Source organism: Pseudophryne corroboree, chromosome 9, assembly GCF_028390025.1.
Source record: "Pseudophryne corroboree isolate aPseCor3 chromosome 9, aPseCor3.hap2, whole genome shotgun sequence".
Lineage (NCBI taxonomy): Eukaryota > Metazoa > Chordata > Amphibia > Anura > Myobatrachidae > Pseudophryne > Pseudophryne corroboree.
In genome coordinates, this window is record NC_086452.1 from 456,492,855 (window position 1) to 456,518,986 (window position 26,132).

The 26,132-nt window shown below is 46.1% G+C and overlaps 1 protein-coding gene across 1 annotated transcript in view; it reads left to right on the forward strand.

The window, feature by feature from the left end:
* Nucleotides 1-9,115: 9,115 nt before the first annotated feature.
* Nucleotides 9,116-26,132, forward strand: part of RBSN (rabenosyn, RAB effector) — a 47,837-nt gene continuing 30,820 nt past the window's right edge. The window contains exon 1 of the mRNA XM_063941233.1: nucleotides 9,116-9,216. The gene's annotated coding sequence lies outside the window, so the exon portion shown is untranslated. The remainder of the gene's footprint in view (nucleotides 9,217-26,132) is intronic.

The following is a 26,132-nucleotide window of genomic DNA, read 5'->3' on the forward strand; positions in this document are numbered from 1 at the left end:
GGAAGGCAGGCTGGAGGATGGGGGAAGCCAGCCCCATACCTCCAGCACTGAGAGAGCCCTAGCAGCCAGGCTGCAGGGCTAGTACAGTATTCCACAAACCAGACATTGTGTAAAATAATAGGAAGTACAGTATGTTGTAAGGCACTGCAGTGCCTAGGTATGTGGAGCCTGTGCAGGCTCAGAGTGTATTTAAATGTATAAACATGTACAGTGTGATTTAAATGTAATGTATTTAAAGGTAAATTGCACTTACTTGATTGTGTGTCCCAGGAGGGAGGAATCCATGGCTGTGCAGGCTGATGGATTCTCCCAGACCTTTTCCCCAAAAACGGAATGCTTTCCCATCCAGCCTCACATTTCCAAGGGGCACAGGGAGAAAGAGAAGCAGCTCGGCTATGAAACAAGCTGAGTGGTTTCTTGGAGCTCCATGGAGATCAGCCGTAGTGGACTAGAGACCTGGACCGGGGAGCCAGGCTGCCCAGCTCTGGAGCCCAAATCCAGGCTGCAGGCAGTGAGCTGGGTCCCGGGCAGGTTTCTGGAGGTCAGATTTAGGAGGGAAAACTTCCCCCAGCCAGACTGAACGGCACCGGGGAGTATCCTGACTCTCCAAGGTGGGAGAGTCAAAGGAGACCGACCACTCCCCACTGTCCATAGAGAACAATGTTAGCTGTGCATGAGACCAAAGCATGTACTGCTCATGGGTAAACATTGATTGGTTGTGCACCACAGGGCGGGCTTACCCCCTGTGGTAAGGGGTCTTGGAGAGGGATAAAAGGAGGGCAGTTGGCCCATAGGAGGGTGTATTATTCCATCTTATTCTGCTGAAAACATCTGATTGTATGCTGTTACCCCTAGCAATAGGGAGGAGCCTTTTTAAAGGTTATTTGAGCAATAAACATCTTTGCCTCAAGAAGACTGCTTCATCTTGTGACCAACAGGGTTAGGCCAAACCTAGCCCCGTCCTCCGGCTGTCCAGGGAAGTACCTAGCGTCTCCAAGTTCCGCCTTCCGCCAGCTACCGGTAGAGGCCTAGCAAGTGGCTAGTGGGGATTCGTCAGCACCACACAGCTGTGGTAAGGCAGTGCGTCGGCACATACAGAGCAGAACCGTGGTTCCAAACGCCACGGCAGGTTAGGAGTTTGGTGGTGGCAGCGAGAACCCGCCCACAGCGCAGTGGGTGGAGTCAGTAACAGGCGGTTACTGACGGTAAGCGGGAATCCCCTATGTGGTCAGGCCTCAGGCGGCTTGACCTTCCAATCTGTGCGCAGTCAACGGGACGCGAAAGCGGCGAGTGCTTTCGTACGGTACCGTCCTGTCACACCGGGATTTTGCACATGTACAGTCAAGCTGCCGCTTGTGCACATGTGCTGGTCCTAGCGCCTGCCAGATCTCCTCGTCTCGCCTCCTCTCCGGGAAACAGGCAGGAGCTGCTGCTGCCCAGCTGGGTGTCCTGACCGACACAACATTCAGTGCGATGGCAGATCTGCCGACATGTGTTGGTTAGGTGTGTATCCAGCGTATTTTAACTTTCATTTCCGCAGTAAATTAAACATAAGGATGAGGACACTTTTATTATGTGTCTCTATTTTACTTTTCATCCTGTTATTTATATGGGTATTTTGGCGCCTCTCAGTCTGCTTTCATGCTTAAAAAGTGCATGATTGGTGCCAAATGTGCCTCATCTACACTATAGAACAGGCATTCCCAACCGCGGTCCTCAAGGCACACCAACAGTGCAGGTTTTAGTGATATCTAGGCTTGAACACAGGTGACTTAATTAGTACCTCAGTTATTTTGATTTAACCATCTGTGCTGAAGCTGGGATATCACTAAAACCTGCACTGTTGGTGTGCCTTGAGGACCATGGTTGGGAATGCCTGCTATAGAAGGTCTCTGGGTGCCCAGTGGAAAGTCCCCAGCTTAGTATACAGCCTCCCCACCTCTTCATTCTGATTTCAGTATCACATTGTGTAAAACAAAATCTAATTTTTCACATTCTGAAGCAACAGGAGACAGAATTGAAGAAAATAAGATTTTACTTACCGATAAATCTATTTCTCGTAGTCCGTAGTGGATGCTGGGGACTCCGTCAGGACCATGGGGAATAGCGGCTCCGCAGGAGACAGGGCACAAAAGCAAGCTTTTAGGATCACATGGTGTGTACTGGCTCCTCCCCCTATGACCCTCCTCCAAGCCTCAGTTAGGTACTGTGCCCGGACGAGCGTACACAATAAGGAAGGATCTTGAATCCCGGGTAAGACCCAAACCAGCCACACCAATCACACCGTACAACTTGTGATCTGAACCCAGTTAACAGTATGATAACAATGAAGTAGCCTCTAAAAAAGATGGCTCACAACAATAATAACCCGATTTTTGTAACAATAACTATGTACAAGTAATGCAGACAATCCGCACTTGGGATGGGCGCCCAGCATCCACTACGGACTACGAGAAATAGATTTATCGGTAAGTAAAATCTTATTTTCTCTAACGTCCTAGTGGATGCTGGGGACTCCGTCAGGACCATGGGGATTATACCAAAGCTCCCAAACGGGCGGGAGAGTGCGGGTGACTCTGCAGCACCGAATGAGAGAACTCCAGGTCCTCCTCAGCCAGGGTATCAAATTTGTAGAATTTTACAAACGTGTTCCCCCCTGACCACGTAGCTGCTCGGCAAAATTTTAAGCCGAGACCCCCTCGGGCATCCGCCCAAGATGAGCCCACCTTCCTTGTGGAATGGGCATTGACAGATTTTGGCTGTGGCAGGCCTGCCACAGACTGTGCAAGCTGAATTGTACTACAAATCCAACGAGCAATAGTCTGCTTAGAAGCAGGAGCACCCATCTTTTGGGGTGCATACAATATAAACAGCAAGTCGGACTTTCTGACTCCAGCCGTCCTGGAAATATATATATATATATATATATATATATATATCTATTTTTAGGGCCCCGACAACGTCTAGCAACTTGGAGTCCTCCAAGTCCCTAGTAGCCGCAGGCACCACAATATGTTGTTTCAGGCGAAACGCTAACACCACCTTAGGAAGAAACTGGGGACGAGTCCGCAGTTCTGCCCTGTCCGAATGGAAAAACAAATATGAGCTTTTTTTAAGACAAAGCCCCCACTTCTGACAATCGCCTGGCCGAGGCCAGGGCCACAACATGGTCCCTTTCCATGTGAGATATTTCAAATCCACAGATTTGATCGGTTCAAACCAATATGATTTGAGGAATCCCAACACTACGTTGAGATCCCACGGTGCCACTGGAGGCACACAAGGGGCTGTATATGCAATACTCCCTTGACAAACGTCTGGACTTCAGGAATTGAAGCCAATTTTTTCTGGAAGAAAATCTACAGGGCCGAAACTTGAACCTTAATGGACCCCAATTTGAGGCTCATAGACACTCCTGTTTTCAGGAAGTGCAGAAATCGACCTAGTTGAAATTTTTTCGTGGGGCCTTCCTGGCCTCACCCACGCAACATATTTTCACCACATGTGGTGATAACGTTGTGCGGTCACCTCCTTCCTGGCTTTGACCAGGGTAGGTATGACCTCTTCCGGAATGCCTTTTCCCTTAGGATCCGGCGTTCAACCGCCATGCCGTCAAACGCAGTCGCGGTAAGTCTTGGAACAGACAAGGTCCCTGCTGGAGCAGGTCCTTTCTTAGAGGCAGATGCCACGGTTCCTCTTGGAACAGACATGGTTCTTGCTGAAAGCAAATCCCATCTTAGCTCCCGAGGCCATTAGTCCTCTGTGAGCATCTCTTGAAGTTCCGGGTACCAAGTCCCTCTTGGCCAATCCGGAGCCACGAGTATAGTTCTTACTCCTCTACGTCTTATAATTCTCAATACCTTGGTTATGAGAAGCAGAAGAGGGAACACATACACCGACTGTTACACCCACGGTGTTACCAGGACGTCCACAGCTATCGCCTGAAGGTCTCGTGACCTGGCGCAATACCTGTCCCGTTTTTTGTTCGGGCGGGACGCCATCATTTCCACCTTTGGTCTTTCCCAACGGTTCACAATCATGCGGAAAACTTCCCGATGAAGTTCCCACTCTCCCGGGTGGAGGTCGTGCCTGCTGAGGAAGTCTGCTTCCCAGTCGTCCACTCCCGGAATGAACACTGCTGACAGTGCTATCACGATTTTCCGTCTAGCGAAAAATCCTTGCAGTTTTGACCACTGCCCTCCTGCTTCTTGTGCCGCCCTATCTGTTTACGTGGGCGACTGCCGTGATGTTATCCCACTGGATCAATACCGGCTGACCTTGAAGCAGAGGCCTTGCTAAGCTTATAGCATTACAAATTTGCTCTTAGCTCCAGTATATTTATGTGGAGAGAATTCTCCAGACTTGATCACACTCCCTGGAAATTTTTTCCCTGTGTGACCGCTCCCCAGCCTCTCAGGCTGGCCTCCGTGGATACCAGCATCCAATCCTGAATGCCGAATCTGCGGCCATCTAGAAGATGAGCACTCTGTAATCACCACAGGAGAGACACCCTTGTCCTTGGATATAGGGTTATCCGCTGATGCATCTGAAGATGCGATCCGGACCATTTGTCCAGCAGATCCCACTGAAGAGTTCTTGCGTGAAATCTGCCGAATGGAAGCGCTTCGTAATAAGCCACCATTTTTTACCAGGACTCTTGTGCAATGATGCACTGACACCTTTCCTGGTTTTAGGAGGATCCCGATTAGCTCGGATAACTCCCTGGCTTTCTCCTCTGGGAGAAACACCCTTTTCCTGGACTGTGTCCAGAATCATCCCTAGGACCAGCAGACGTGTCGTCGGAACAACTGCGGTTTTGGAATATTTAGAATCCACCCGTGCTGTCGTAGAACTACTTGAGATAGTGCTACTCCGACCTCCAACTGTTCTCTGGACCTTGTTCTTATCAGGAGGTCGTCCATTTTCTTTGAAGACGAATCCTCATTCCGGTCATTACCTTGGTAAAGACCCGGGGTGCCTTGGACACTCCAACGGCATCGTCTGAAACTGATAGTGACAGTTCTGTACCACGAACCTGAGGTACCCTTGGTGAGAAAAGCAAATTTTGGGACATGGAGGTAAGCATCCCTGATGTCCCGGGACACCATATAGTCCCCTTGTTCCCAGTTCGCTATCACTGCTCTGAGTGACTCCATCTGGATTTGAACCCTTGTAAGTGTTCAAATTTTTCAGATTTAGAATCGGTCTCACCTAGCCTTCTGGCTTCAGTACCACCCTATAGTGTGGAACAATACCCCTTTCCTTGTTGTAGGAGGGGTAATTTTATTATCACCTGCTGGGAATACAGCTTGTGAATTGTTTTCAATACTGCCTCCCTGTCGGAGGGGGACATTGGTACAGCAGACTACAGGAACCTGCGAGGGGGGAAACGCCTCGACATTCCAATCTGTGCCCCTTTGATACTACTTGTAGGATCCAGGGGTCCTGTACGGTCCCAGCGTCATGCTGAGAACTTAGTAGAAGCGGTGGAGGGCTTCTGTTACTGGGAATGGGCTGCCTGCTGCAGTCTTCTTCCCTTTCCTCTATCCCTGGGCAGATATCTTATAGGGACGAAAAGACTGAGGCTGAAAAGACGGTGTCTTTTTCTGCAGAGATGTGACTTAGGGTAAAAAACGGTGGATCTTCCAGCAGTTGCCGTGGCCACCAGGTCCCATGGACCGACCCCAAATAACTCCTCCCCTTTTATACGGCAATACATCTTTGTGCCGTTTGGAATCTGCATCCCCTGACCACTGTCGTGTCCATAAACATCTTCTTGCAGATATGGACATCGCATTTACTCTTGATGCCAGAGTGCAAATATCCCTCTGCGCATCTCGTATATATAGAAATGCATCCTTTAAATGCTCTATAGTCAATAAAATACTGTCCCTGTCAAGGGTATCAATATTTTTAGTCAGGGAATCCGACCAAGCCACCTCAGCTCTGCACATCCAGGCTGAGGCGATCGCTGGTCACAGTATAACACCAGCATGTGTGTGTATACTTTTTAGGATATTTTTCTGATAAGCATGTGAGCGCCTTATCCACCCTGAGGGGTGTTTCCCAATGCGCCTTAACTTCTGGCGGGAAAGGGTATACCGCCAATAATTTTCTATCGGGGGAAACCCACGCATCATCACACACTTCATTTAATTTATCTGATTCAGGAAAAACTACAGGCAGTTTTTTCACCTCACACATAATACCCTTCTTTGTGGTACTTGGAGTATCAGAAATATGTAACACCTCCTTCATTGCCCTTAACGTGTGGCCCTAAAGGAAAATACGTTTGTTTCTTCACCGTCGACACTGAAATCAGTGTCCGTGTCTGGGTCTATGTCGACCGACTGAGGTAAATGGGCGTTTTTACAAGCCCCTGACGGTGTCTGAGACGCCTGGACCGGTACTAATTTGTTCGCCGGCCGTCTCATGTCGTCAACCCACTTGCAGCGTGTTGACATTATCACGTAATTCCATAAGTAAGCCATCCATTCCGGTGTCGACTCCCTAGAGAGTGACATCACCATTACAGGCAATTTGCTCCGCCTCCTCACCAACATTTTCCTCATACATGTCGACACACACGTACCGACATACAGCACACACATAGGGAATGCTCTGATAGAGGACAGGACCCACTAGCCCTTTGGGGAGACAGAGGGAGAGTTTGCCAGCACACACCAAAATGCTATAATTATACAGGGACAACCCTTATATAAGTGTTCCTCCCATATAGCATTTAATATATGTATATCGCCAAATCAGTGCCCCCCCTCTCTGTTTTAACCCTGTTTCTGTAGTGCAGTGCAGGGGAGAGCCTGGGAGCCTTCCCCTCAGCCTTTCTGTGAGGGAAAATGGCGCTGTGTGCTGAGGAGAATAGGCCCCGCCCCCTTTTCGGCGGGCTTCTTCTCCGGAGATTGTGAAGTCTGGCAGGGGTTAAATACATCCATATAGCCTCAAGGGCTATATGTGATGTATTTTTCGCCATACAGGTATTCTACATTGCTGCCAGGGCGCCCCCCCCCGCGCCCTGCACCCTCCGTGATCGCTGTGGGAAGTGTGCTGACAGACAATGGCGCACAGCTGCAGTGCTGTGCGCTACCTGAGGAAGACTGAAAAGTCTTCTGCCGCCTGGTTCCGGACCTCTTCAATCTTCAGCATCTGCAAGGGGGTCGGCGGCGCGGCTCCGGGACGAACCCCAGGGCGAGACCTGTGTTCCGACTCCCTCTGAAGCTAATGGTGTCCAGTAGCCTAAGAATCCAATCCATCCTGCACGCAGGTGAGTTGAAATTCTCTCCCCTAAGTCCCTCGATGCAGTGAGCCTGTTGCCAGCAGGACTCACTGAAAATAAAGAACCTAAAAACTTTTTCTAAGCAACTCTTTAAGAGAGCCACCTAGATTGCACCCTTCTCGGACGGGCACAAAAACCTAACTTAGGCTTGGAGGAGGGTCATAGGGGGAGGAGCCAGTACACACCATGTGATCCTAAAAGCTTGCTTTTGTGCCCTGTCTCCTGCGGAGCCGCTATTCCCCATGGTCCTGACGGAGTCCCCAGCATCCACTAGGACGTTAGAGAAAACTATTTTTGCATCCCCAACAAATGGCGCCATCTTGTCCGGCCAATCTCTGCACTTCGAAAATAAACAGGCGCCTCTGCAGCAACAGGCCAGTGAGGGCAGAATACAACACGTGGCCGGGCCTGATTCATCTCTGTATGGACGCAGACCCGTCGTTTATGCAGCAGAGTGATAATCAGCATGCGTCTGAGTCGCATTGCACATACAGTACAGACCAATGGCGGCTACAGGGAGTATTTATTCTCAAAGTGACTGACAGGGACCACTTGGGGGCAGTTACGGGAAGTGGCGGCAAAGTGCAGGCGCACAATTTTCGGGGCGTATCTCAGCCTGCGACTGTGATCCCGTATGCAGCTGCAGTGTCTCCGGCGTTTTATTTCCTGCGGCCGTGCTCTGCCACCATAGGGATTACTCAGACGTTCAGTGAGTAACTGATCTGTGGACGCACGCTGCGCCTCTGTACGCAGCCGCTGGGACTTAGTGATGGCCATCGGCCATCGATGATTCAAAATCATAGATGGTCAATGACCGATGTAGAATACTTTTACCATCGATGGGGGAGAACCAGATGGTTTCCCACCATCGATGGTTCACTGCTACCAAATATTTTTTTTTAAATCTCAGTGTCAGAGCACAGATCTTAGCCCCACCCCCTGACAACCACAAAGCCACACCCCTGGGCTCTGATTGGCCCACATTTCATTATACAGTAATGCAGGGGTGATCATCGATGGGTAAAACCATCGATGAATCCCTTCCAGATGGTTTTACACCATCTTGGTTATCAATCAGTGGTGCCATCAACGGATAACCCACCGATGGCCATCCCTACCGGGCCATGCAATGTGCCGGTGGGCGTCTCAGTACAAATCCAGGCGGCTGCAGCATCTGCATATTGTCGCACAGTCGCTGCGTTCACATTCACAGCTGCGGCGGCATTAGCACACATCTCTGGGTCATATTTTAACCCATTCTTTGTGGGGCAGCTGCTATTACATGCATTGCAACTGAGGCAAATAAATAATGGCCGTGCTATAATCCAGTCAGGACCAGCAGTGTACCCCTTATACCAGAGGTTCTCAAACTCGGTCCTCAGGACCCCACACAGTGCATGTTTTGCAGGTAACCCAGCAGGTGCACAGGTGTATTAATTACTCACTGACACATTTTAAAAGGTCCACAGGTGGTGCTAATTATTTCACTTGCGATTCTGTGAGGAGACCTGCAAAACATGCACTGTGTGTGCCCCCGAGGACCGAGTTTGAGAACCTCTGCCTTATACTGACATACCTACAGTATACACTATTATCCCCATCATGTCTCCCCTCATACTGTCATCTATCCCATGTATTGTATTCCCTATGTCCCCCAGCTATGCCCCCTCCTCCTCTCCCCATAGTAACACTGACATCCCAGCAGCAGCAGCAGCACTGTATGTATGCGCCTTCCTCAGCAGCAGCTGCAGCTCACTCACAGCCTCACAGGCATGTTTGCTGCTGTTGCTTATCGATTTCTCGACGCTCGGCTCTCCTTCCGAGCCAGGCGTCCTCAGCATCGGATGACCGAGCTATCGATTCGGGAGTGACAGCAGCTATGGCGCCTGGCGGAGTGAGAGGGAGGGACACCGGGGACCGGGGTACGAGGGGACAGGGCTCGGGGAGGCTGTGAGGTCCTAGAGGGACCCCGGAGGGTGTATGGAGATGGCTGAGCATGGGGTAGAAACACAGTGATAACGAGGGTGTAACTGGGGTGACAGGTGTGTATTTGGGGTGACACACTAATAGTGAGGGTGTTTTAGGGTGACACTGATGATGAGGGTGTAGTGGGGTGACAGGTGTGTGTTTGAGGTGACACTGATAATGAGTGTGTATTAGAGTGACACTAATAATGAGGGTGTATTGGGGTGACACTGATAATGAGGGTGTATTGGGATGACACTGATAATGAGGGTGTATTAGAGTGACACTAATAATGAGGGTGTTTTGGGGTGATACTGATAATGAGGGCGTATTAGGGTGACACTGATAATGAGGGTGTATTAGAGTGACATTAATAATGAGGGTGTATTAGAGTGACACTGATAATGAGGGTGTATTAGGGTGACACTGATAATGAGGGTGTATTGGGGTGACACATAATGAGGGTGTATTAGGGTGACACTGATAAGGAGGGTGTAGTGGGGTGACAGGTGTGTGAATGGGGTGACACTGATAATGAGGGTGTATTGGAGTGACAATCCTGTGATTGGGGTGACATTGATAATGAGGGTGTATTGGGGTGACACTGATAATGATGGTGTATTGCGGTGACAGGTGTGTGATTGGGGTGACCCTGATAATGTGGGTGTATTGGGATGACAGGTGTGTGAATGAGGGTGTATTGGGATGACAGGTGTGTGACATTGATGATGAGGGAATATTGGAGTGACATTCCTGTGATTGGGGTGACACTGATAATGAGGGTGTATTGGGGTGACACTAATAATGAGGGTGTATTGGGATGACAGGTGTGTGAATGGGGTGATACTGATAATGAGGGTGTACTGGGGTGACATTGATGAGGGAATAGGTGTATTGGGATGACAGGTGTGTGAATGGGGTGATACTGATAATGAGGGTGTACTGGGGTGACACTGATAATGAGGGTGTATTATGGTGACACTGATAATAAGGGTGTATTAGGGTGACACTGATAATGAGGGTGTATTGGAGTGACAATCCTGTGATCGGGGTGACATTGATAATGAGGGTGTATTGGGGTGACAGGTGTGTGAACGGGGTGACACTGATAATGAGGGTGTAGTGGGGTGACAGGTGTGTGAATGTGGTGACACTTATAATGAGGGTGTATTGGAGTGACAATCCTGTGATTGGGGTGACACTGATAATGAGGGTGTATTAGGGTGACACTGATAATGAGGGTGTATTGGAGTGACAATCCTGTGATTGGGGTGACACTGACAATGAGGGTGTAGTGGGGTGACAGGTGTGTGAACGGGGTGACACTGATAATGAGCGTGTATTGGAGTGACAATCCTGTGATTGGGGTGACACTGATAATGAGGGTGTAGTGGGGTGACAGGTGTGTGAATGTGGTGACACTTATAATGAGGGTGTATTGGAGTGACAATCCTGTGATTGGGGTGACACTGATAATGAGGGTGTATTAGGGTGACACTGATAATGAGGGTGTATTGGAGTGACAATCCTGTGATTGGGGTGACACTGACAATGAGGGTGTAGTGGGGTGACAGGTGTGTGAACGGGGTGACACTGATAATGAGGGTGTATTGGGGTGACAGGTGTGTGATTGGGGTGACACTGATAATGTGGGTGTATTGGGATGACAGGTGTGTGAATGGGATGACACTGATAATGAGGGTGTATTGGGGTGACACTGATAATGACGGTGTATTGGGGTGACACTGATAATGTGTGTGTATTGGGATGACAGGTGTGTGAATGGGATGGCAGATAATGAGGGTGTATTGGGATAACAGATCTGTGACTTATGGATACTGAGGGGTTAATATACTAAACTAAAGCTTCTAAAAATGAAAAGTGGTGCTGTTGCCCATAGCAACCAATCAGATTCTGTATGGATGGATACTTGAAATGAAGGTGTGTAGGTCAGGGATAGGCCTGTGACTGATGGATACTGGGAATGAGGGTGTGTAGGTCAGGGTTAGGCCTGTCACTGATGGGTACTGGGAATGAGGGTGTGTAGGTCGGGGTTAGGCCTGTGACTGATGGATACTGGGAATGAGGGTGTGTAGGTCAGGGTTAGGCCTGTGACTGATGGGTACTGTGAATGAGGGTGTGTAGGTCGGGGTTAGACCTGTCACTGATGGGTACTGGGAATGAGGGTGTGTAGGTCGGGGTTAGACCTGTGACTGATGGGTACTGGGAATGAGGGTGTGTAGGTCAGGGTTAGGCCTTTGACTGATGGGTACTGGGAATGAGGGTGTGTAGGTCGGGGTTAGGCCTGTCACTGATGGGTACTGGGAATGAGGGTGTGTAGGTCAGGGTTAGACCTGTGACTGATGGATACTGGGAATGAGGGTGTGTAGGTCGGGGTTAGGCCTGTGACTGATGGGTACTGGGAATAAGGGTGTGTAGGGCAGGGTTACGCCTGTCACTGATGGGTACTGGGAATGAGGGTGTGTAGGTCAGGGTTAGGCCTGTGACTGATGGGTACTGGGAATAAGGGTGTGTAGGTCAGGGTTACGCCTGTCACTGATGGATACTGGGAATGAGGGTGTGTAGGTCGGGGTTAGGCCTGTGACTGATGGGTATTGAGAATGAGGGTGTGTAGGTCAGGGTTACGCCTGTGACTGATGGATACTGGGAATGAGGGTGTGTAGGTCGGTGTTAGGCCTGTGACTGATGGGTACTGGGAATAAGGGTGTGTAGGTCAGGGTTACGCCTGCGACTGATGGATACTGGGAATGAGGGTGTGTAGGTCGGTGTTAGGCCTGTGACTGATGGGTACTGTGAATGAGGGTGTGTAGGTCAGGGTTAGGCCTGTGACTGATGGGTACTGGGAATGAGGGTGTGTAGGTCGGGGTTAGGCCTGTGACTGATGGGTACTGGGAATAAGGGTGTGTAGGTCAAGGTTACGCCTGTCACTGATGGGTACTGGGAATGAGGGTGTGTAGGTCAGGGTTAGGCCTGTGACTGATGGGTACTGGGAATGAGGGTGTGTAGGTCGGGGTTAGGCCTGTGACTGATGGGTACTGGGAGTGAGGGTGTGTAGGTCAGGGTTACGCCTGTCACTGATGGGTACTGGGAATGAGGGTGTGTAGGTCAGGGTTAGGCCTGTGACTGATGGATACTGGGAATTAGGGTGTGTAGGTCGGGGTTAGGCCTGTGACTGATGGGTACTGGGAATAAGGGTGTGTAGGTCAGGGTTACGCCTGTCACTGATGGGTACTGGGAATGAGGGTGTGTAGGTCAGGGTTAGGCCTGTGACTGATGGGTACTGGGAATGAGGGTGTGTAGGTCGGGGTTAGGCCTGTGAGTGATGGGTACTGGGAATGAGAGTGTGTAGGTCGGGGTTAGACCTGTGACTGATGGGTACTGGGAATGAGGGTGTGTAGGTCGGGGTTAGGCCTGTGAGTGATGGGTACTGGGAATGAGGGTGTGTAGGTCGGGGTTAGGCCTGTGAGTGATGGGTACTGGGAATGAGAGTGTGTAGGTCAGGGTTACGCCTGTCACTGATGGGTACTGGTAATGAGGGTGTGTAGGTCGGGGTTAGACCTGTGACTGATGGATACTGGGAATGAGGGTGTGTAGGTCGGGGTTAGGCCTGTGACTGATGGATACTGGGAATGAGGGTGTGTAGGTCGGGGTTAGGCCTGTGACTGATGGATACTGGGAATGAGGGTGTGTAGGTCGGGGTTAGGCCTGTGACTGATTGGTACTGTGAATGAGGGTGTGTAGGTCGGGGTTAGGCCTGTCACTGATGGGTACTGGGAATGAGGGTGTGTAGGTCGGGGTTAGACCTGTGACTGATGGGTACTGGGAATGAGGGTGTGTAGGTCAGGGTTAGGCCTGTGACTGATGGGTACTGGTCATGCCACGTGTCTGCAGATGCTGTAACTGGTCAGTCCGTGTTATTATAGCCGTAGCAAGAGATTCTGTTGGGAGATTACAATACTTGGATTTATTTATCCATACTATAAAGTAATGGGCTTAGTATAATGGGACGTAGCAGGTTTAATGTATAATGGGTAGTAGCAGGTGTAATGTATAATGGTTAGTAGCAGGTATAATGTATAATAGGTAGTAGCAGGTATAATATATAATGGGTAGTAGCAGGTATAATGTATAATAGGTAGTAGCAGGTATAATATATAATGGGTAGTAGCAGGTGTAATGTATAATAGGTAGTAGCAGGTGTAATGTATAATGGGAAGTAGCAGGTATATAGTATAATAGGCAGTAGCAGGTATAATGTATAATAGGTAGTAGCAGGTGTAATGTATAATAGGTAGTAGCAGGTGTAATGTATAATGGGAAGTAGCAGGTATATAGTATAATAGGCAGTAGCAGGTATAATATGTAGTAGCAGGTGTAATGTATAATAGGTAGTAAGAGGTATAATGTATAATAGGTAGTAGCAGGTATAATGTATAATAGGTAGTAGGAGGTATAATGTATAATAGGTAGTAGGAGGTATAATGTATAATAGGTAGTAGGAGGTATAATGTATAATAGGTAGTAGCAGGTGTAATGTATAATAGGTAGTAGCAAGTGTAATGTATAATGGGAAGTAGCAGGTATATAGTATAATAGGCAGTAGCAGGTATAATGTATAATAGGTAGTAGCAGGTGTAATGTATAATAGGTAGTAGCAGGTGTAATGTATAATGAGAAGTAGCAGGTATATAGTATAATAGGCAGTAGCAGGTATAATGTATAATATGTAGTAGCAGGTGTAATGTATAATAGGTAGTAGGAGGTATAATGTATAATAGGTAGTAGCAGGTGTAATGTATAATGTGAAGTACCAGGTATAATATATAACGGGTAGTAGCAGGTATAATGTATAATTGGTAGTAGCAGGTATAATGTATAATAGGTAGCAGGTATAATAGGTAGCAGGTATAATGTATAATAGGTAGTAGCAGGTATAATGTATATTGGGAAGTAGCAGGTATAATGTATAATAGGTAGTAGCAGGTATAATGTATAATAGGTAGTAGCAGGTATAATAGGTAGTAGCAGGTATAATGTATAATAGGTAGCAGGTATAATGTATAATGGGAAGTAGCAGGTATAATGTATAATAGGTAGGAGGTATAATAGGTAGTAGCAGGTGTAATGTATAATAGGTAGTAGCAGGTGTAATGTATAATGGGAAGTAGCATCTATATAGTATAATAGGCAGTAGCAGGTATAATGTATAATAGGTAGTAGGAGGTATAATGTATAATAGGTAGTAGCAGGTATAATGTATAATAGGTAGTAGGAATTATAATGTATAATAGGTAGTAGCAGGTGTAATGTATAATAGGTAGTAGCAGGTGTAATGTATAATGGGAAGTAGCAGGTATATAGTATAATAGGCAGTAGCAGGTATAATGTATAATAGGTAGTAGGAGGTATAATGTATAATAGGTAGTAGCAGATATAATGTATAATAGGTAGTAGGAGGTATAATGTATAGTAGGTAGTAGCAGGTGTAATGTATAATAGGTAGTAGCAGGTGTAATGTATAATAGGTAGTAGCAGGTATATAGTATAATAGGCAGTAGCAGGTATAATGTATAATAGGTAGTAGCAGGTGTAATGTATAATGGGAAGTAGCAGGTATATAGTATAATAGGAAGTAGCAGGTATATAGTATAATAGGCAGTAGCAGGTATAATGTATAGTGGGAAGTAGCAGGTATATAGTATAATAGGTAGTAGGAGGTATAATATATAATAGGTAGGAGGTATAATGTATAATGGGAAGTAGCAGGTATAATATATAACGGGTAGTAGCAGGTATAATGTATAATAGGTAGTAGCAGGTATAATGTGTAATAGGTAGCAAGTATAATGTATAATAGGTAGTAGCAGGTATAATGTATAATAGGTAGCAGGTATAATGTATAATAGGTAGTAGCAGGTATAATGTATAATAGGTAGCAGGTATAATGTATAATGGGAAGTAGCAGGTATAATGTATAATATGTAGTAGGAGGTATAATAGGTAGTAGCAGGTGTAATGTATAATGGGAAGTAGCAGGTATATAGTATAATAGGTAGTAGCAGGTGTAATGTATAATAGGTAGTAGCAGGTGTAATGTATAATAGGTAGTAGGAGGTATAATGTATAATAGGTAGTAGCAGGTGTAATGTATAATGGGAAGTAGCAGGTATATAGTATAATAGGCAGTAGCAGGTATAATGTATAATAGATAGTAGCAGGTGTAATGTATAATGGGAAGTAGCAGGTATATAGTATAATAGGCAGTAGCAGGTATAATGTATAATATGTAGTAGCAGGTGTAATGTATAATAGGTAGTAGGAGGTATAATGTATAATAGGTAGTAGCAGGTGTAATGTATAATAGGTAGTAGCAGGTATATAGTATACTAGGCAGTAGCAGGTATATAGTATAATAGGCAGTAGCAGGTATAATGTATAATAGGTAGTAGGAGGTATAATGTATAATAGGTAGTAGCAGGTATAATAGGTAGTAGGAGGTATAATAGGTAGTAGGAGGTATAATGTATAGTAGGTAGTAGCAGGTGTAATGTATAATAGGTAGTAGCAGGTATAATAGGTAGTAGCAGGTATAATGTATAATAGGTAGTAGCAGGTTTAATGTATAATAGGTAGTAGGTGGCATAATGTATAATAGGTAGTAGCAGGTTTAATGTGTAATAGGTAGTAGGAGGTATAATGTAGAAGGTATAATAGGTAGTAGGAGGTATAATGTATAATAGGTAGTAGGAGGTATAATAGGTAGTAGCAGGTATAATGTATAATGGGAAGTAGCAGGTATAATGTATACTAGGCAGTAGCAGGTATAATATATAATAGGTAGTAGGAGGTATAATAGGTAGTAGCAGGTATAATAGGTAGTAGCAGGTATAATGTATAATAGGTAGTAGCAGGTATAATGTATAATGGGAAGTAGCAGGTATAATAGGTAGTAGCAGGTATAATGTATAATAGGTAGTAGCAGGTATAATAGGTAGTAGCAGGTATAATGTATAATAGGTAGTAGCAGGTATAATGTATAATGGAAAGTAGCAGGTATAATAGGTAGTAGGAGTTATAATAGGTAGTTGGAGGTATAATGTATAATAGGTAGTAGCAGGTATAATGTATAATAGGTAGTAGCAGGTATAATAGGTAGGAGGTATAATAGGTAGTAGCAGGTATAATGTATAATAGGTAGTAGCAGGTATAATGTATAATAGGTAGTAGGAGGTGTAATAGGTAGTAGGAGGTATAATGTATAATGGGAAGTAGGAGGTATAATAGGTAGTAGGAGGTATAATAGGTAGTAGGAGGTGTAATGTATAATAGGTAGTAGCAGGTATAATGTATAATGATAGTAGCAGGTATAATAGGTAGTAGCAGGTATAATGTATAATGGGAAGTAGCAGGTATAATGTATACTAGGCAGTAGCAGGTATAATATATAATAGGTAGTAGCAGGTATAATAGGTAGTAGCAGATATAATAGGTAGTAGGAGGTATAATAGGTAGTAGCAGGTATAATGTATAATAGGTAGTAGCAGGTATAATAGGTAGTAGGAGGTATAATAGGTAGTAGCAGGTATAATGTATAATGGGAAGTAGCAGGTATAATAGGTAGTAGGAGGTATAATAGGTAGTAGCAGGTATAATGTATAATGGGAAGTAGCAGGTATAATGTATAATAGGTAGTAGGAGGTATAATAGGTAGTAGCAGGTATAATGTATAATAGGTAGTAGCAGGTATAATGTATAATAGGTAGTAGGAGGTATAATGTATAATAGGTAGTAGCAGGTTTAATGTGTAATAGGTAGTAGGAGGTATAATGTATAATGGGAAGTAGTAGGTATAATAGGTAGTAGGAGGTATAATGTATAATAGGTAGTAGGAGGTATAATAGGTAGTAGCAGGTATAACGTATAATGGGAAGTAGCAGGTATAATGTATACTAGGCAGTAGCAGGTATAATATATAATAGGTAGTAGCAGGTATAATAGGTAGTGGGAGGTATAATAGGTAGTAGCAGGTATAATGTATAATAGGTAGTAGCAGGTATAATAGGTAGTAGCAGGTATAATAGGTAGTAGGAGGTATAATGTATAATAGGTAGTAGCAGGTATAATGTATAATGGGAAGTAGCAGGTATAATAGGTAGTAGCAGGTATAATAGGTAGTAGCAGGTATAATGTATAATAGGTAGTAGCAGGTATAATAGGTAGTTGGAGGTATAATGTATAATAGGTAATAGCAGGTATAATGTATAATAGGTAGTAGGAGGTATAATAGGTAGTAGGAGGTGTAATGTATAATAGGTAGTAGCAGGTATAATAGGTAGTAGGAGGTATAATAGGTAGTAGCAGGTATAATGTATAATGGGAAGTAGCAGGTATAATGTATACTAGGCAGTAGCAGGTATAATATATAATAGGTAGTAGCAGGTATAATAGGTAGTAGCAGATATAATAGGTAGTAGGAGGTATAATTGGTAGTAGCAGGTATAATGTATAATAGGTAGTAGCAGGTATAATAGGTAGTAGGAGGTATAATAGGTAGTAGGTATAATGGGAAGTAGCAGGTATAATAGGTAGTAGGAGGTATAATAGGTAGTAGCAGGTATAATGTATAATGGGAAGTAGCAGGTATAATGTATAATAGGTAGTAGCAGGTATAATAGGTAGTAGGAGGTATAATAGGTAGTAGCAGGTATAATGTATAATAGGTAGTAGCAGGTATAATGTATAATAGGTAGTAGGAGGTATAATAGGTAGTAGCAGGTATAATAGGTAGTAGGAGGTATAATAGGTAGTAGCAGGTTTAATGTGTAATAGGTAGTAGGTGGTATAATGTATAATAGGTAGTAGCAGGTATAATAGGTAGTAGGAGGTGTAATGTATAATAGGTAGTAGCAGGTATAATAGGTAGTAGCAGGTATAATAGGTAGTAGGAGGTATAATAGGTAGTAGCAGGTATAATGTATAATAGGAAGTAGCTGGTATAATGTATGCTAGGCAGTAGCAGGTATAATATATAATAGGTAGTAGCAGGTATAATAGGTAGTAGCAGATATAATAGGTAGTAGGAGGTATAATTGATAGTAGCAGGTATAATGTATAATAGGTAGTAGCAGGTATAATAGGTAGTAGGAGGTATAATAGGTAGTAGCAGGTATGTATAATGGGAAGTAGCAGGTATAATAGGTAGTAGGAGGTATAATAGGTAGTAGCAGGTATAATGTATAATGGGAAGTAGCAGGTATAATGTATAATAGGTAGTAGCAGGTATAATAGGTAGTAGCAGGTATAATGTATAATAGGTAGTAGCAGGTATAATGTATAATAGGTAGTAGCAGGTATAATAGGTAGTAGGAGGTATAATAGGTAGTAGCAGGTTTAATGTATAATAGGTAGTAGGTGGTATAATGTATAATAGGTAGTAGCAGGTTTAATGTGTAATAGGTAGTAGTAGGTATAATGTATAATGGGAAGTAGCAGGTATAATAGGTAGTAGGAGGTATAATAGGTAGTAGGAGGTATAATGTATAATAGGTAGTAACAGGTATAATAGGTAGTAGGAGGTATAATAGGTAGTAGCAGGTATAATGATGTAAACTGGGAGGTGTCTGTTGCTAGTTCCACTAGAAGTAGGAACATTTTAAATTCCCTTCAGGGAGCATCCCTCCACCAATTGGTGAGGGAGCCCACTCGGAAAGACGCAATATTAGACTTAATACTTACAAATGGAGACAGATTATCAGACGTAAAAGTGGGTGAAAACCTCGGATCCAGTGATCATCAAGCAGTATGGTTCAGCATTAAGACAGAGACTGACTCGTCCCATACAAAAACAAAGGTGTTGGATTTTAGGAAGGCTGATTTTGTAGGGATGGGAAAATGTGTAAGCGATTCTTTGGCAGAGTGGAGGAACTTGGAAACAGTGCAGGAGAGGTGGAAAACATTCAAATGTGCAATATTGAAGGCAACAGACCTTTGTATCAAAACTGTTAGGAAAAACACAAGGAAAAGGAAGCCAGTGTGGTTTGCAAAAGAAGTAGCAAATATTGTGAGAGCAAAAAAGATGGCTTTTAGGAAATATAAGCAGACACAAAATAATGAAGACAAAAAGATATATCTTGTTAGACAGAAGGAGACAAAGAAGGTAATCAGATGTGCAAAGGCACAAGCTGAGGAGAAAATGGCCCAGTCAGTGGGTAAAGGAGGCAAAACTTTTTTTAGGTATATAAGCGAAAAAAGAAAAACAAAAGGCGGAATTATAAAACTAAAGACGGATACTGGGAATCTTGTTGAGGGAGACAATTTAATAGCAGATCATCTTAATGATTATTTTTGCTCAGTATTTACTACTGAAAGAGAGGGGAAGGGGCCACAGTTAAGTTGCAGGGATATTCAGGAAAATGAAACAAGTACATTTACAGAGGAGAAGGTCCTAACAGAACTCTCAAAGCTGAAAGTGGACAAATCTATGGGGCCAGATGGGATACATCCAAGGATACTAAAAGAACTTAAAGAGGTGCTGGTAGCACCATTGACAGAATTATTCAACCAGTCATTAGCTACAGGAGAAATTCCAGGGGACTGGAAAAGAGCAAACGTAGTCCCACTGCACAAAAGTGGAAGCAAGGAAGAGGCAAACAACTACAGACCAGTGAGTCTTACATCAGTAGTAGGGAAATTGATGGAAACACTCTTAAAAGAAAGAGTTGTAGATCATCTCAAATCCGGCAATTTACTGGATCCCAAACAGCATGGATTCACTGGGGGAAGATCATGTCAAACAAATCTTATTGACTTTTTTGATTGTGTGACTAAAGTGATGGATAAAGGTGGAGCCATGGATATAGCTTATCTTGACTTTAGTAAGGCTTTTGACACAGTTCCACATCGCAGACTGCTAAATAAACTTGAAAGTTTGGGATTGGATATTAGGATTATTGAATGGATAAGATCTTGGTTGAAGGATAGAAAACAGAGAGTTGTGGTAAATGGAGTGCATTCACAGGAGGGAAATGTTACCAGTGGAGTACCCCAGGGATCTGTACTTGGACCAGTGCTTTTCAATATCTTTATTGGTGACATTGCAAATGGGATTAAAGGGAAAGTATGCCTTTTTGCAGATGACACAAAGGTATGCAACAGGGTAGACACACCAGGTGGGGTAAAACAAATGATTGAGGATCTAGGTAGACTAGAGGAATGGTCAAGAGTCTGGCAATTACAGTTTAATGCCAAAAAATGCAAAATCATGCACTTGGGTCTCAAAAATCCTAAAGCTAAATACAGTATTAATGGCACTATACTGGAAACTACTGAGGAGGAAAGGGATCTAGGAGTCACTATTTCAGATGACTTAAAGGCAGGTAAGCAATGTAACAAGGCAATGAGGAAGGCTAGTCAGATGCTTGGCTGCATTGGGAGAGGAATCAGCAGCAGAAAGAAAGAAGTAATAATGCCACTGTATAGGTCATTGGTACGGCCTCATCTAGAATACTGTATTCAGTTCTGGAGGCCATATCTTCAAAAGGATATTAATACATTAGAAACTGTACAAAGGAGGGCAACTAAAATGGTGCATGGCCTACATCACAAAACATACCCAGAAAGACTAAGAAATCTCAATATGTATAGTTTGGAGCAGAGAAGAGAAAGGGGGGACATGATAGAAACTTTCAAATATATGAAGGGTTTTAACAAAGTCCAGGAGGGAAACATTCTCCAAATGAAGAGAAGCAATAGGACACGAGGACATGCACTGAGACTGGAGGGGGGGAGGTTCAGGGGAAATTTGCGGAAAAATTATTTCACAGAAAGGGTAGTGGACAAGTGGAATAGCCTCCCATCAGAAGTGGTAGAGGCTAAGACAGTAGAGCAATTTAAACATGCATGGGATAGACATAAGGATATCCTTACAAAGAAATAAGGATCAAATAAGGTTAGTGATAAAAAAAAATAATATATAAAAAAAAAAAAAAAAGGGGCAGACTAGATGGGCCAAGTGGTTCTTATCTGCCGACAAATTCTATGTTTCTATGTTAAATTCTATTAATGGGAAGTAGCAGGTATAATGTATACTAGGCAGTAGCAGGTATAATATATAATAGGTAGTAGGAGTTATAATAGGTAGTAGGAGGTATAATAGGTAGTAGCAGGTATAATAGGTAGTAGCAGGTATAATGTATAATAGGTAGTAGCAGGTATAATGTATAATAGGTAGTAGCAGGTTTAATGTGTAATAGGTAGTAGGAGGTATAATGTATAATGGGAAGTAGCAGGTATAATGTATAATAGGTAGTAGCAGGTATAATAGGTAGTAGGAGGTATAATAGGTAGTAGCAGGTATAATGTATAATAGGTAGTAGGAGGTATAATAGGTAGTAGCAGGTATAATAGGTAGTAGGAGGTATAATAGGTAGTAGCAGGTTTAATGTATAATAGGTAGTAGGTGGTATAATGTATAATAGGTAGTAGCAGGTTTAATGTGTAATAGGTAGTAGGAGGTATAATGTATAATGGGAAGTAGCAGGTATAATAGGTAGTAGGAGGTATAATAGGTAGAAGGAGGTATAATGTATAATAGGTAGTAGCAGGTATAATAGGTAGTAGGAGGTATAATAGGTAGTAGCAGGTATAATGTATACTAGGCAGTAGCAGGTATAATATATAATAGGTAGTAGCAGGTATAATAGGTAGTAGGAGGTATAATAGGTAGTAGCAGGTATAATGTATAATGGGAAGTAGCAGGTATAATGTATACTAGGCAGTAGCAGGTATAATATATAATAGGTAGTAGCAGGTATAATAGGTAGTAGCAGATATAATAGGTAGTAGGAGGTATAATTGGTAGTAGCAGGTATAATGTATAATAGGTAGTAGCAGGTATAATAGGTAGTAGGAGGTATAATAGGTAGTAGGTATAATGGGAAGTAGCAGGTATAATAGGTAGTAGGAGGTATAATAGGTAGTAGCAGGTATAATGTATAATGGGAAGTAGCAGGTATAATGTATAATAGGTAGTAGGAGGTATAATAGGTAGTAGGAGGTATAATAGGTAGTAGCAGGTATAATGTATAATAGGTAATAGCAGGTATAATGTATAATAGGTAGCAGCAGGTATAATGTATAATAGGAAGTAGCAGGTATAATGTATAATAGGTAGTAGGAGGTATAATAGGTAGTAGCAGGTATAATAGGTAGTAGGAGGTATAATGTATAATAGGTAGTAGCAGGTATAATGTATAATAGGTAGTAGCAGGTATAATGTATAATAGGTAGTAGGAGGTATAATGTATAATAGGTAGTAGCAGGTATAATATATAATAGGTAGTAGCAGGTGTAATGTATAATAGGTAGTAGCAGGTGTAATATATAATAGGTAGTAGCAGGTATATTGTATAATAGGTAGTAGGAGGTATAATAGGTAGTAGCAGGTATATAGTATAATAGGAAGTAGCAGGTGTAATGTATAATAGGTAGTAGCAGGTATAATAGGTAGTAGCAGGTATAATGTATAATAGGTAGTAGCAGGTGTAATGTATAATGGGTAGTAGCAGGTATAATGTATAATAGGTAGTAGCAGGTGTAATGTATAATAGGTAGTAGCAGGTATAATGTATAATAGGTAGTAGGAGGTATAATAGGTAGTAGCAGGTATATAGTATAATAGGAAGTAGCAGGTGTAATGTATAATAGGTAGTAGCAGGTATAATGTATAATGGATAGTAGCAGGTGTAATGTATAATAGGTAGCAGGTATAATGTATAATAGGTAGTAGCAGGTATAATGTATAATAGGTAGTAGCAGGTATAATGTATAATGGGTATTAGCAGGTATAATGTATAATGGGTAGTAGCAGGTGTAATGTATAATAGGTAGTAGCAGGTATAATGTATAATGGATAGTAGCAGGTGTAATGTATAATAGGTAGCAGGTATAATGTATAATAGGTAGTAGCAGGTATAATGTATAATAGGTAGTAGCAGGTATAATGTATAATGGGTATTAGCAGGTATAATGTATAATGGGTAGTAGCAGGTGTAATGTATAATAGGTAGTAGCAGGTGTAATGTATAATAGGTAGTAGCAGGTATCTCCTATATATTTGCTCAAGTCTGTGACTCTGTGCCCGTAACGCTGGGCGGAGTCACAGGCACAGATCTGGCCAGGAACAGTCCCCTCCCTCTCCGCCCAGTCCCCTCCCCATCTCCGCCCAGTCCCCTGTCTCCCTTCTCCCCGTACACTCTCTCTGGTGACACCGCAGCCGCTGACTGTGAGCGGAACTCACACTACCCGCCTCACAGACTAGCGGCTGCTCTAGAGTTCAGGGGGACATGCTGAGCACTGGCAGCTGCTCTCGCTCCCTCTCCCACCCGCGGCATCCACCCGTCACTTACCCGCGGTCGCGGGTGAAAAGGGGGCGTGGCTTCACGGAAGGGGGCGTGGCTTTGCATCCCGACCCCCGTTTTCGGCACAACTCGCCCCCCCTCCCACCCGCGGCAACCACCCGCATCTGCCCCCCACCCGCGGCATCCACCCGTCACTTACCAGCGGTCGCGGGTGAAAAGGGGCGTGGCTTCGCGGAAGGGGGCGTGGCTTTGCGACCCGACCCCCGTTTTCGGCACATTGTGGGTTGGGGCATACGGCCTTCACTCGGACACTGCTGAATCTGCAGTGCTGGCTTCTGGACTGTCACCTCTCAGAGGGTAACACCCGGGTGCGGCCCGCACCCACGTTGTGGCGCCACTGCTCCCGCCCCCACCCGTAGCACAAACACCCGCCGCATCCACCCACCACCCGCGGCACTCCCGTCCCCTCCCCCACCCAGAGCACAAACACCCGCGCCACCCACCCGTGGAACTCCCGCCCCCTCCCCCACCCGTAGCACCAACACCCGAGGCAACCAACCGCAATCGCCCCCCACCCGCGGCACTCCCACCCGCAGCACCAACACCCGTGCCACCTACCCGCGACACCCACCGCATCCACCCACCACCCGTGGCACTCCACCCCCTCCCCCACCCGCAGCACCAACACCCGTGCACTCTGCCCCCTCCCCCACCCACAGCACCAACACCCGCTGGCCCCCCCTGCGGGAATCCCAAGGCATCCCCCACATCCGCTCCCACCCGCGGCACTCACGCCCCCACCTGTAGCTCCAACACCTGCAGCACCCCCCGCCCCTCCCCCACCCGCTGCAACCCTGCCCCTCCCCCATACCCACCTCTTCCCCCCTGCTGCACCCTTCACCCAACCCGCACCACCACCGCAACTGCCCCATCCTGCACCCACCCCTCCTGCACCCACCCCTCCCCCACCCGCACCACCGCCCCAACCCTCGGAACCCCAGCAGCTGCCTCCCACCACCCAACTGCACCACCACTGCTCCAGCCCCTGCCCCCCCTCCGCACCTGTCCCTCCACCCCCAGCACCCCCCCTCCCCCATCCACGGCACTCCCACACCAGCTTCTCCCACAGCCCTCCCACACCCACATAACCCCTGCTCCCAACCCCCCACCCATGGCACCCCCGCCCCTCTCCTACGCACAGCACCCCTGCTCCCGCACCCCCACCCCTCCCCTACCTGTAGCACCTGCCCCTGCAACCGTGGCACCCTCAAACCCACCACCCCCCAAATGCACCACACCGGCAAACCGCCCCCTCCCCCACCCGTGACACCCCCCCACTCCACCCCCATACCCACCTCTCCCCCCGCTACACCCCTGCATCCTCCACTCCACCCGCACCACCACCGCATCTGCCCCTCCTGCACCCACCCCTCCCCCATACGCAACACCCCTGCTCCTGCACCCCCTCCCCCACCCACGCCACACCCCCAACCCTTGGAACCCCCGCAGCCGCCTTCCACCCCCCATCCGCAACACCACTGCACCCGCCACTGCCCCCCCACACCTGTCCACCACCCATGGCACAACGCCCCCACGCCCAGAACCCCCCCCCCTCCCCTACCCACGGCACTCCCACACCAGCTTCTCCCACAGCCCCCCCAACCCTCCCAAACCCACATCACCCCTGCTCCCAACTCCCCACCCATGGCACCCCGACCCTTCACTACGCACAGCACTCCTGCTCCTGCGCCCCCTCCCCTACCTGCAGCACCCCCCCCACCCGCCCCTGCAACCATAGCACCCTCACACCCACCCACCCCCAACCGCACTACCCCGGCAAACTGCCCCCGCCCCTCCACCACTCTACCCCTATACCCACCTCTCCCCCGCTACACCCCTCCACCCGCACCACCACCGCCACTCCCACAACCACAGCACCTACCCGCCCGCATTTATCTACAGGCACCCTCCACATATGCGGACCTCCCACACCTGCCCCCCCCCACCCGCAACACCTCTGGACCACCACCCGAACCACCTCCGGACTCCCTCCCCATCCACAGCTCCCCCGCATCCACCCCTCCCCCATCCACAACATCTACATCCCCCATCCGTGCCATCCCACACCTCCGCCACCCACAGCACTTCTGAAACCCATCACCTAAGCTCACCCCCCCTGCACCTCCAAACGCACACCCCTACATCGCCCTCCCACACACACATCACCTCCATACCCCCTCCTTCATCCACAGTCCCCCGCACCCACCCCTCCCCCACCAACAGCAACTACACTCCCCATCCGCGCCCCCTCTACACCTCCCCCACCCACAGGACCTCTGCACCCTTTACGCCATCCATGCCCCTGCACCCACCCCTCCGCCACCCACAACACCTCTGGACCCCCTCCCACACCCAACTCTCCACCACACGTAGCACCTCGAATCACCATCCACAGCCGCTACAAGTGATTCCCACGGATAGGAACCTCACTGAAC